This window comes from Delphinus delphis, chromosome 4 (assembly GCF_949987515.2).
Source record: "Delphinus delphis chromosome 4, mDelDel1.2, whole genome shotgun sequence".
NCBI classification, from domain to species: Eukaryota; Metazoa; Chordata; class Mammalia; order Artiodactyla; family Delphinidae; genus Delphinus; species Delphinus delphis.
The window spans coordinates 14,216,580-14,227,632 of NC_082686.1; the positions used below are offsets into that span (position 1 = coordinate 14,216,580).

Consider the following 11,053-nt stretch of genomic DNA (forward strand, 5'->3'; position numbering starts at 1 on the left):
TAGATTATTTATTTTGCTAAATTGATGCCTCTTTTTTAAAATATGGAATCCCATGGAACCAAATATATACAGACATTTCTAATACTTATGAAGATATGTCCTTCATTAACAATATGTAAATATGTGAAGCTTGATGGACCATCTATTCTCTCTTTCATTTAATGAAAAGCCAGGAGACTTTCAGCACTGTATGAAGAGGCTCTTTTTGGTGCTATACTCACCCAATAGGTATTCCTATTTTTCTGAGCTCATCAAGAAAGTAGTGTCCTTGATTTGTAGCTCACTATTCCAACTGTTTCTGTCAGTTTCCTCCTTGTATAATTTTATTATTTTTAAATTTATTTTTTTAAAAAATTATTGGGGTATAGTTGGTTTATGATTTAGTGTTAGTTTCAGGTATACAGCAAAGTGAATCTGTTATACATATACATATATCTACTCTTTTTTAGATTCTTTTCCCATATAGGCCATTACAGAGTATTGAGTAGAGTTCCCTGTGCTGTATACTAGGTCCTTATTAGTTATCTATTTTATATATAGTAGTGTGCCTCCTTGTACAATTTAAATGTGGGAAAACATGTGACTTGATAGCCTTCATTTACTCTATGAAAGAGAGAAAAACCTGAGAATTCACCATAGTCAGCATTCTTGGTTATCCCAGTATTATAGCATATACAAATCAATTTTTAAGATAAACTCTCTTTAAACTCACTTAAAACTTAAAAATTGACTCTAAATTAATGTTCCTACTCCTTTTTCCAACTCTAGTTTGGGATTGGATTTTGTTTTTCATTTATATCTTGATCAGAATTCTATTCCAGAGATGGGTCATTGACTTTTGTGTGGAGTCTTGTTTTCCTTGGATACTAGGCTTCACCTTTGAGTCCTACATAAAGATGTTCACTGGTGTCACTTCCAATAAACTCAGTGAATCCCATGGGCCTTCATGAGTCTCCAGTGAGTCCCACAGGTATTTCCAGCACTGTGCTTAAGAGAAAAATCTTTCTAGTGTAAAGTTTGTTTTCATTTCTTTTAATGATCTTATGAAATTAGGAATGCTGAGAATGCTGAATCACACAGATTCTGAATAAAAGTTTAACTTTTCAATCAATCTCAAAATAAATCTAATTTGCAACCTTACTTGAAAAATCTATTTCAGTTCAAAAATAAGATTAAAAAAAATTACTGACAGTGCTTTTTAAAAGTCTCTATCATTTAGAGAGTCATATGACAATATTTATAGATAAAATGGTATGATTCCTGGGATTTGCTTAAAAATTTCACAGCTGGTAAGAAGGAAAAAGACAGAAGTACAGAGGAAATATGATTGGTCACAAGGTGATAATTTATGAAGATGAGTTATGTATATAATGATTCCTTTTACCATATTATTCTTATATTTTACTTCACTGTTTATATAATAAAATTCATTAGAAAATATGACATTGTCACGGGCATGAAGAAGAGAACATAGTATCCATGAAATAATGGAGAGATTGTCATTTGAGGAGAAATATTGGCTTATTAAAAAGAATACAGCTTATAGGGAGCTTTAACTGACTGACAGAGATATTTGACTTCTTCATATTCTGTTGACTTTGAGCGAAAGATAGGAAAGAAAAACTAAATTTAGAAAATCACATTGTTATCCAGACAAATTGCTTCTCCAGTAAAAAAGAAAACAGAGAGAGACAGAGAGGAGAGAAAGAAAGATAGAAAATGAAAGAAAGAAAGGAAGAAAGAGAGGAAAATAAAGCAAGAGAGAAAGAAGGAAGGAAGGAAAGAAAGAAAGAATGAAAAAGAAAGAAAGAAAGAAAGAGAGGAAGGAAGAAAGAAAGGAAGAAAAGAAAGAAAGAGGGAGGGAGGAATAAAGAGAGAGAAAGAAAGTCTGTAGTAACATGGCTCAGTTAGAGCAGTGTGTATGTATATGTGTATGTGAGTGTGTGTGTGTTTCAAATTCAAAACAATGAAACACTATGAAACTATACAATATAATATTTTTGTTTGGTAAAAGCAAATTTTTTACAGGTATTTTATTTTTGTTTAAATTCACTGATTACTTAATGGACAATAATTTATAAAATTTACAGATGTATTTTAATAAAACAATATTTGTCATGTGTGTTTTGTTTCTGGCCATTATAATTGTTTATTTTATGATTATTACTGAATATAATTTTGTTATATTGAGGAATGATCTGATGCTACTATCAAATATGCTAGTTATACCACTCAAATTTCAAAGGTAAGATGTCATATAGGAATATATTACTTGCTTTATGGTTTATAATTATTACCTTAATATTCATTTTGTTCACTAGCAAACATCTCAAAATTTCCCTTCATAATTTGAGAAGAGTATTGGTAATTAGAGTCATGGTAAAGTTCCAAAAATTGACTTGAGATGAAATATTTATTTATCTCTAAATAACTGAACTTTTAAAATTTTTTTATTTTTATTTTTTTTTTTTGCGGTACGCGGGCCTCTCAGTATTGTGGCCTCTCCCGTTGCGGAGCACAGGCTCCGCACGCGCAGGCTCAGCGGCCATGGATCACAGGTCCAGCCGCTCCACGGCATGTGGGATCTTCCCAGACCGGAGCACGAACCCGTATCCCCTGCATCGGCAAGCGGACTCTCAACCACTACGCCACCAGGGAAGCCCTAAATAACTGAACTTTTAAAGTTGCCTTTCGGTGACTTCCACTGTGAAATATAGATTGGTGTCAAAAACATGTTTTTTTTTTTTTTTATTATTGTTCTCAAATGCTTTTATCTCAAAAATTATGGGCTACTGAATAAATAAAATGCAGTGGACTTCTGCATATGTATTAAAACACACATGAAGTATTTCACTCATTTTATTAAAAAACAAACATTGGTCATAATGCTCTTTACTCTTGACAGGAAATCCATTTTTATCAGCTTATATTCATTTAAAAGTTAAAAATAAAATGATATAAAGAATACAAACTTAGGGACTTCCCTGGTGGTCCAGTGGTAAAGAATCTGCCTTACAATGCAGGGGACGCGGGTTCGATCCCTGGTCAGGGAACTAAGATCCCACGTGTCGCAGGCAAATATAAATAAATAAATAATAAATCTTAAGAATACAAACTTGTAGCTTGGTAATGTTTCTACTTTCAGTCAATGAAGCATGTGAGTGCTATTCCTTTAACATTATGCATCTTATATCCATCCTTTCCCAGCCATCCCTGTTACAAAAACCTTAATTCCAGCTCTTACCATACTATACTATAATTATTGATGTATTATCTAGCTCATCTCCTTACTTTCCACATCTCCCCACACCACCCAGCTTGCACCAAAAACCAAGTATTTTAAAATTTCACTTTTCCTATAGTACTTCCCTGGCCCCAAATTAGAAGATTACTCCATAAATGACAAACATTTCAATCCCAAATCCCAAGCCTTTCTTTTCTTTTACTTAAACTTCTTCCAGCTTTACTGAGATATGATCAAAATAGAATGTATACATTTAAGGAATACAACATGATCATTTAATGCACATATATACTGTGAAATGATTACCACAATAGGGTTAGTTTAACACTTCCATAACCTCATATAATTATCACTTTTGTGTGTGGTGAGATCATTTAAGATTTACCCTTATAGCAACTCTCAAGTATGTGACAATATTGTTAACTATACCCACATTTTACATTAGATCCCCAGAACTTATTCATCTTATAAGTGGAGGCTTGTACCCTTTGAACAACATTTCCCCATTTTTTTCTAGCCCCCAGTCTCTGGTAACCACCATTCTATTCTGTTTCTATGAATTCTGCTCTTTTAGATTCCACATATAAGTGAGATCATACAGTATTTATCTTTCTCTGTCCAGACCCTTCTTTCACTGTAATCTGTGTATCTCCCAAATTTAATTAGTCTGTATATAGACTCTGCTCCAGATACACTGATCTACACATGCACATCGAGGATACATGTGGTTAAGTCTTGCCTCAGAGCATTAGCTAAAGTCATTGCCTCTTTCTAGTTTCTGTCTCTCTCGTTGATGTTCAATGAATCTTACACATCCTTCACATCCAGTGTGCCCCACCTTTTCCAGAATTCTTTGATGAATAAACCTAGCCCATGGAAATCTTAAGCTCTTTTAAGTTGCTTTAGAAATAGGAGTCGCTACCTTTCATTTTACATTTCTCTATACTCCCTCATGTGGCTCAATCTATTCCTCACCCTCAGCCCTGCCTCCAGGCTACAATACTCAGAAAATCATAGACACACAAGACATAGATATTTTTAGAACACAGCTAAAGGGCAGGCTTTCTAAGACCATGAGTGGCCATTTATATCTTTCCCTTTTATCATATACTTTGTTCAAAGCAAAGTGAAATAACTTTAATATTCCAGGTATTCAATCAAACTTATCGTTTGATTGAATGAATCTTCATTTCACCTGTACTCCTTTCTGTGTGCAACCTAAACTTTAAAGTCTTCCATTCTTTAAATAATGAAATAACTGCTCTATTTTCCATTAAATAAAAATTTCGGACTTCTTGTTTTAGCTCTGACATGACAAGAGCTTGGAAATTGTCACTCTGGTCTTTACAACAAGATAAAGCTGCACAAACTAAAGATCAATGACTTTTCTAGAATCTAGCAGAAAACTGAGTTTTCAGGACAAACCACTCCTAAAATCTGGAGAAATGGGGGAATCTGTAGTCACAGCTGAGATTTGCTTACCAACAGAAGAAGTCTCTGGAGTCATAAACTGTTACAAATATTCAAACTCTCATTGTGACAAGTTACTAGAGGCTGAGTATGGATTCGTGCAAAAGTGAGAAACTCTAAGGGGCTTTTGTCTTAGAGGCGCCCACACTTTTATGGGCTTTATCTACAGGAACTCTACCAGGTTCACACCGTGAAAATTTGAGAAAGATCCCTTCTTTGCTCTGGCAGTGGGAGAAGAAGAGCAAGCTTTGTGAAAGATACCCAGAGTCTTTCCCATAACTGGAAAGGTCTCAACTCAAGGGGAATGAGCAGAGCCTTGTCTCCGAGCCCTGGGAAAAGGGCATCCCTCTCACTCAACTCCCCTGTAGTTTTCCTGTCTCACAAAAGGGAGGGCTGAGAGATTAAGCTTTAGTTTAATTTCCTGCCTTCCAAATCTCATGCAAAATGTTTCTTTCCACCGTAACTAACCTATAACTATATAGGAAGGTGATTTTCTGAAAATTCATCTCAATTTAGCTTAATTTTCAAAATACAATCTGACAAAAGATGTATGTTTCATCAAAAAGGCAGTGTTAAGGAGCTGAATTATGTCTCCTAAAAAGAAATCGTAAAGTTCTAACCTGTGAATGTGAGCTTATTTGGAAAGACGGTCTTCACAGATGTAATCAGGTTAAGATGAGTTTATACCAGATTAGGATGGGCCTCAAATCTAATTTCTGGTGTTCTTATAAGAAGACAGAGATTTAGACACACACACATGCACACACATGAACACACACACACACGCAAGACGGGATGAAGGCCCTGTGATGATTGAGGCAGAGATTGGAATGATGTAGCAGCAAGACAAGAGATGCTAAGAATTACCAGGGACCACCAGAGGCTAGGAAGAAGCAAAGAATAATTTTTCCTCAGAGCCTTCATAGGGAGTATGGCCCTGTAAATATCTTGGTTTTAGACTTCCAGCTTTTAGAACTATGAGAACTTAAATTTCTCCTGTTTTGGGAAAAAAATTACCAATGAGTGGTTATTTTTTACAGCAGTCCTAGGAAACTAATACCAGAAGTATTATCTCAATTGTGACTTGAATATCCTTCTATGGAGTTTGTCTTTACAAATTAGAGTCACTGAAATGTAGTTTTTATTCTGAATAATTTGTCTTCCATTTTTGGATTAGTTTCAACCATTCATGGTTATTTAATACTTGGTACCCTGATTTATTGAAAATCAAAGAGAAAAAGAGATAGAAAATATGATATTTAAAATAGACAAAAATTGAGTGTAAGAAAACATGAAGAAGATATTATCTGGTAATGACAAAGATCTCAGGAAATACCAGAAATGATCTATCTATTGTGAAGGAGGCTGATATTTTAACTGTAGGAATATATGTAATTTAAGTTATGACAAAAGGAAAATAAAAATGTTTCAAAGGAAAAATAAAACATTTCATGCATCTTTGAAACTCCCCTTCATAAGAAAGTTATGACTTAATAGTACTGTTTTTCACCAAAGATAGATTTTCAAAGAGAATGACACTTGTGTGTTGTGGTTGACCACACCCACATGGAGGGAGTACAAAAGTCTGGGGGCAGCAGGTGATATTCATTCTTAAGAAAGTCATCTTCAACATCCAACCTAATACTCGAGCCCTGTCACAATGAGCTACTACTACGGCAACTAGTATGGTGGCTTTGGTTATGGCCTTGGTGGTTTTGGTGGCCTGGGTTATGGCTATAGTTCCAGCTATGGTCGTGGAGGCTATGGTGGTTATGGCTGTGGCTACTTCCGTCCTTCTTTCTGTGGAAGATACTGGTCATCTGGATTTTACTGAAAGCATTCTACATCTACAATGGTCTGTTTCCCCCATCCAGAATCCACCACACAGGCTGCCTATCTTCACTCCTGCTATGTTACTGACATGAAGCTTCCTCCTTCATCCCTCCTGTGATATTTCTGGAAGTATTTTCCAATAAAATTTGTCAACATTCAGGACCTTGTTTCATTATTTTTGCCTACCTAAATGCGCTATTTATTCATAAGTTTTGCATATTTGATTAATATATTTGGTTGAAACTTATTTTTTCCATACAATTATTTACTTCCTTAGAAGTGATCTTATTAACTTTTAGCCTGTAACTTCTACATCTCATGTGATAACTTGCTCATATATTGTTCTTTTTTAGATTTGACATCCTATAAAAACAAAATATTTAGGCATAAACTAATTCTTATGAATATAATAACACTTCCTTTGTAAAGTTATTAGTTTAATATAATAACTACTTTATTCTCAGTGTATCAGGGAAAGAATATTTTTAAACCTATATAATCTTTAGAAACTGTTATGTTTATGAGCTTGTAAGGAAGAGCTGTCTGTACCTCTTTGCTCAGTCTTTGTTCAATGTGCCTTCTACTAGGAGCCTCCTTAGAAAACAATGACAGGGATACATGTTGTTTGAATCGTTTCTCCCTCCCCATCCTCTGCTGCCAAACACATACACACTGCTCACTCCAGCAGCTTCAATCTTTTTTTTTTAAGTATGCCTTTTTTTTTTAATATATATTTATTTATTTATTTTTGGCTACGTTGGTTGGGTCTTCGTTGCTGCACGCGGGCTTTCTCCAGTTGCAGCAAGCAGAGCTACTCTTTGTTTCTGTGTGCAGGCTTCTCATTGCGGTGGCTTCTCTTGTTGTGGAGCACGGGCTCTAGGCGCGTGGGCTTCAGTAGTTGTGGCCCATGGGCTCAGTAGTTGTGGTTCGCGGGCTCTAGAGCACAGGCTCAGTAATTGTGGCACATGGGCTTCGTTGCTCCGCAGCATGTGGGATCTTCCCGGACCAGGGCTCAAACCGGTGTTCCCTGCCTTGGCAGGCGGATTCTTAACTACTGTGCCACCAGGAAAGTCCCAGCAGCTTCAATTTTTATAAAAAATTGGAAAACCTGGGTTTTCTTTTTCTATGTTCAGACTTTCCTTATTATTTTAACATTTTAATATGTAACTTTTCAGGTTTTACCTTACTTTATTCATAAGTTAAAAAAAATTGAGGCTTGAATCAATGTTTCTATAATTTTTCCAACTCAGATTGAGTAGTATTTGTTCCTCATTTAAGTCTTGAGAGGGATTTTATTGCAGGTTATTTTTTTGGGGGCGGTGGCTTCCTTCAAACCTGAGACTGTTATGGATTTTTATTTCATATTCTCATAATTAGGGTCTTAAGATCCCTAACTTTCATCTTTAAATTATACATGATAGGACTCCCAATATAACTCTCATTTAATTAGGTAAGTTGCACAAGTTTTCATGGATCTCCAGTGATTCTTACTAATACTTCAGTAATGTGTTAATAAACTAATAGTTGTGCTGACTTTTTTGTGATTTAGTGAATGGAGAAATGATTTGGAGGATGAGTTTCATTGATTCAAGCTAGAAATCAGAAACTTCAATTCAGTTATTAGCAGTTACCTACATACCACTAAATCCAACCTGACAGGACATTTTAAATAATGGGGCTTAAATTCCAGAAAATAAATAATAACTAAAAAAATCACACACCGCATACCTTTTTTTAAAGAAAGAATCTTTATATCTATCAGGTATATACTGAAATATTTATGGACCTAAAAAGTAGGGCATCTCAAAATGATGCAACAGTGAAGGAAGCATGTGAGGCTATGTTTGAAATACAATTGACCCTGACTTGGTAATTCATTAAAATGAATGAATGATTGGTGGGAGTTTTTTATATTGTATTACTATATTTCTGTATTTAATTTTTTTTCCATAACCATATTTTCAGAAACAATTAAATGTTTTATTTTGTGAGAAGGACTCTAGGACTTAAGGAATGTGGAGAGATGTATTGAATAGAACCTTACTTCGCGTACCCCCTGCCAAAATGGTATTTTAAACAAATTAGAGAAGGGCAGAGTTGAAGAAGAGAACAGCATGTGCATTGTCATGGGGAGGGAGAAGAAAAATATGTTCCATAAGATAAAGAAGGAATTGGAGCTTAAGGGTCATTGTTGGATTATTAGAGTGAATATAGTATATGGACATCTTAAATAATGAAAATGGTTTTCATTTCATACTGCCATAAATTAAAAAAAACAGTGTCACAGAAAAAAAATGTTTAAAAGAAAATAATTGAAATGCAGATAAAATACTGTAATCTTGGCACCTGCCCAAGAAGTCCCAGCTCAAACACTGTGCCCATATATGGGGTCTGGACTAGAAAGGAAAGCAGTTTGAGATTTATTTCAAGAATGTCATGCAGAATACAGTAAACAGGAAATCAAATTCTAGAGAGACAAAGGGGATTCCTAAGGTGATAAAGACAGTTCCCTTAACGCTGATTATCAGATGAAAGAGCAGTAAGTATGGATTTGAACAGTGCAGAAGCTGCTGAAAAATGGCAGAAGAAGTGGTGGTAGTAGCCAAATTTGATTATGTGGCCCAATAAGAACAAGAGCTGGACATCAAGAAGAATGAGAGATTGTGGCTTCTGGGTGATTCTAAGTCCTGGTGGCGAGTTCAAAATTCCATGGATAAAATGGGTTTTGTGCCTTCTAACTATGTGGAAAGGAAAAACAGTGCTCGGAAAGCATCGATTGTAAAAAACCTAAAGGATACGTTAGGCATTGGAAGAGTGAAAAGAAAACCTCGTGTGCCAGATTCTGCATCTCCTGCTGATGATAGCTTTTTTGACCCAGGGGAACGTCTGTATGACCTCAACGTGCCTGCTTATGTAAAATTTAACGACATGGCAGAGAGAGAGGATGAATTGTCATTGATAAAAGGGACAAAGATGATCGTCATGGAGAAATGCAGTGATGGGTGGTGGTGGGGTAGCTATAATGGACATGTTGGATGGTTCCCTTCAAACTACATGACTGAGGAAGGCGACAGTCCTTTGGGTGACCATGTGGGTTCTTTGTCAGAGAAATTAGCAGCAGTTGTCAGTAACCTAAATACTGAGCAAGTGTTACATCTGGTACAGGCTCTTTACCCATTCAGGTCGTCCAATGATGAAGAACTTAATTTTGAGAAAGGCGATGTAATGGATGTTATTGAAAAACTTGAAAATGACCCTGAGTGGTGGAAATGCAGGAAGACCAATGGAATGGTTGCTGTGGTGCTGAAAAACTATGTTACCATTAGGCAGAATAATCCATTAACCTCAGGTTTGGAACCATCGCCTCCACAGTGTGTTTACATTAGGCTTTCACTTACTGGAAAGTTTGCTGGCAATCCATGGTATTATGGGAAAGTCACCAGGCACCAAGCAGAAATGGCATTAAATGAAAGAGGGCATGAAGTTGATTTCCTCATTCATGATAGTGAATCTCCGCCAAATGATTTTTCAGTATCACTAAAAGCACAAGGGAAAAATAAGCATTTTAAAGTCCAACTAAAAGAAACTGTCTACTGCATTGGGCAGCGTAAATTCAGCACCATGGAAGAACTTGTAGAACATTATAAAAAGGCACCAATTTTTACAAGTGAACAGGGAGAAAAATTGTATCTTATCAAGATTTATCATGATACTGCTGACCAGAAGTGACTGCTATACAGTTGTAATTCGTCATGTAATTGAAGACTGAGAAAATATCAGTCCAATCACGCTTGATTGGAAATTGCTGTTTCTAACTCTATATGAAAATTGGCTCTAATACGTAAGTATTTTTATTATAACTCAGTCCATACATATATACTACAGGTGCCAAACGTCTGCATAGAGCAATTCCTTATCCTTGGTCTTCTGTTTTATTGTTTTTTTGCTCTTTTTCTCTTTACTTCTAATATTAAGGTTTTATATTTTGAAAAAAATGATGCAGATCGAAAGTCCTTATATGGAAGAATTTCTTTATTGCCTTTCTTTTATTTCCTTGTAAGGGCACCACCTTAGTTACTTCTGCAATGGTTCTCTTCATATAAAATTATTATATCAATTATATCAATATATGGCATATGCTAAAATAAATTTCTTGGAGAGTTGTTAAAAAAAAAGAATGTCATGCATACTGATCATATGAATGATGATAAAGAAGAAGAATGTGAGTTGTGTTCACATTTTCAGGGCTTGAGGCCGAATAAAGTTCCTGCTCATGATCTTATGAGCAGAGAAATAGACATATGTATGAGTAAAAGACAAGAAACTTTGACCTCAGAATATTTGCATCTACACTGCCACTTTGATTGCCAAATGAAGATACCTTGTTGACAGAATATTATGATTGATGTGTTCATCATGTAATTTCCACTTATAAATTATTTGTAATTATGAAGAAATGCCTCAAAATTTTCTTTCTGCACAGCAGATAATTGCATCTCAAATACA

General features: G+C 35.3%; 1 pseudogene; it reads left to right on the forward strand.

Moving 5' to 3' along the window:
- Nucleotides 1-9,124: 9,124 nt before the first annotated feature.
- On the forward strand, nt 9,125-10,158 carry LOC132423983 (SH2/SH3 adapter protein NCK1 pseudogene; annotated as a pseudogene).
- The last annotated feature ends 895 nt before the right edge of the window (nt 10,159-11,053 follow it).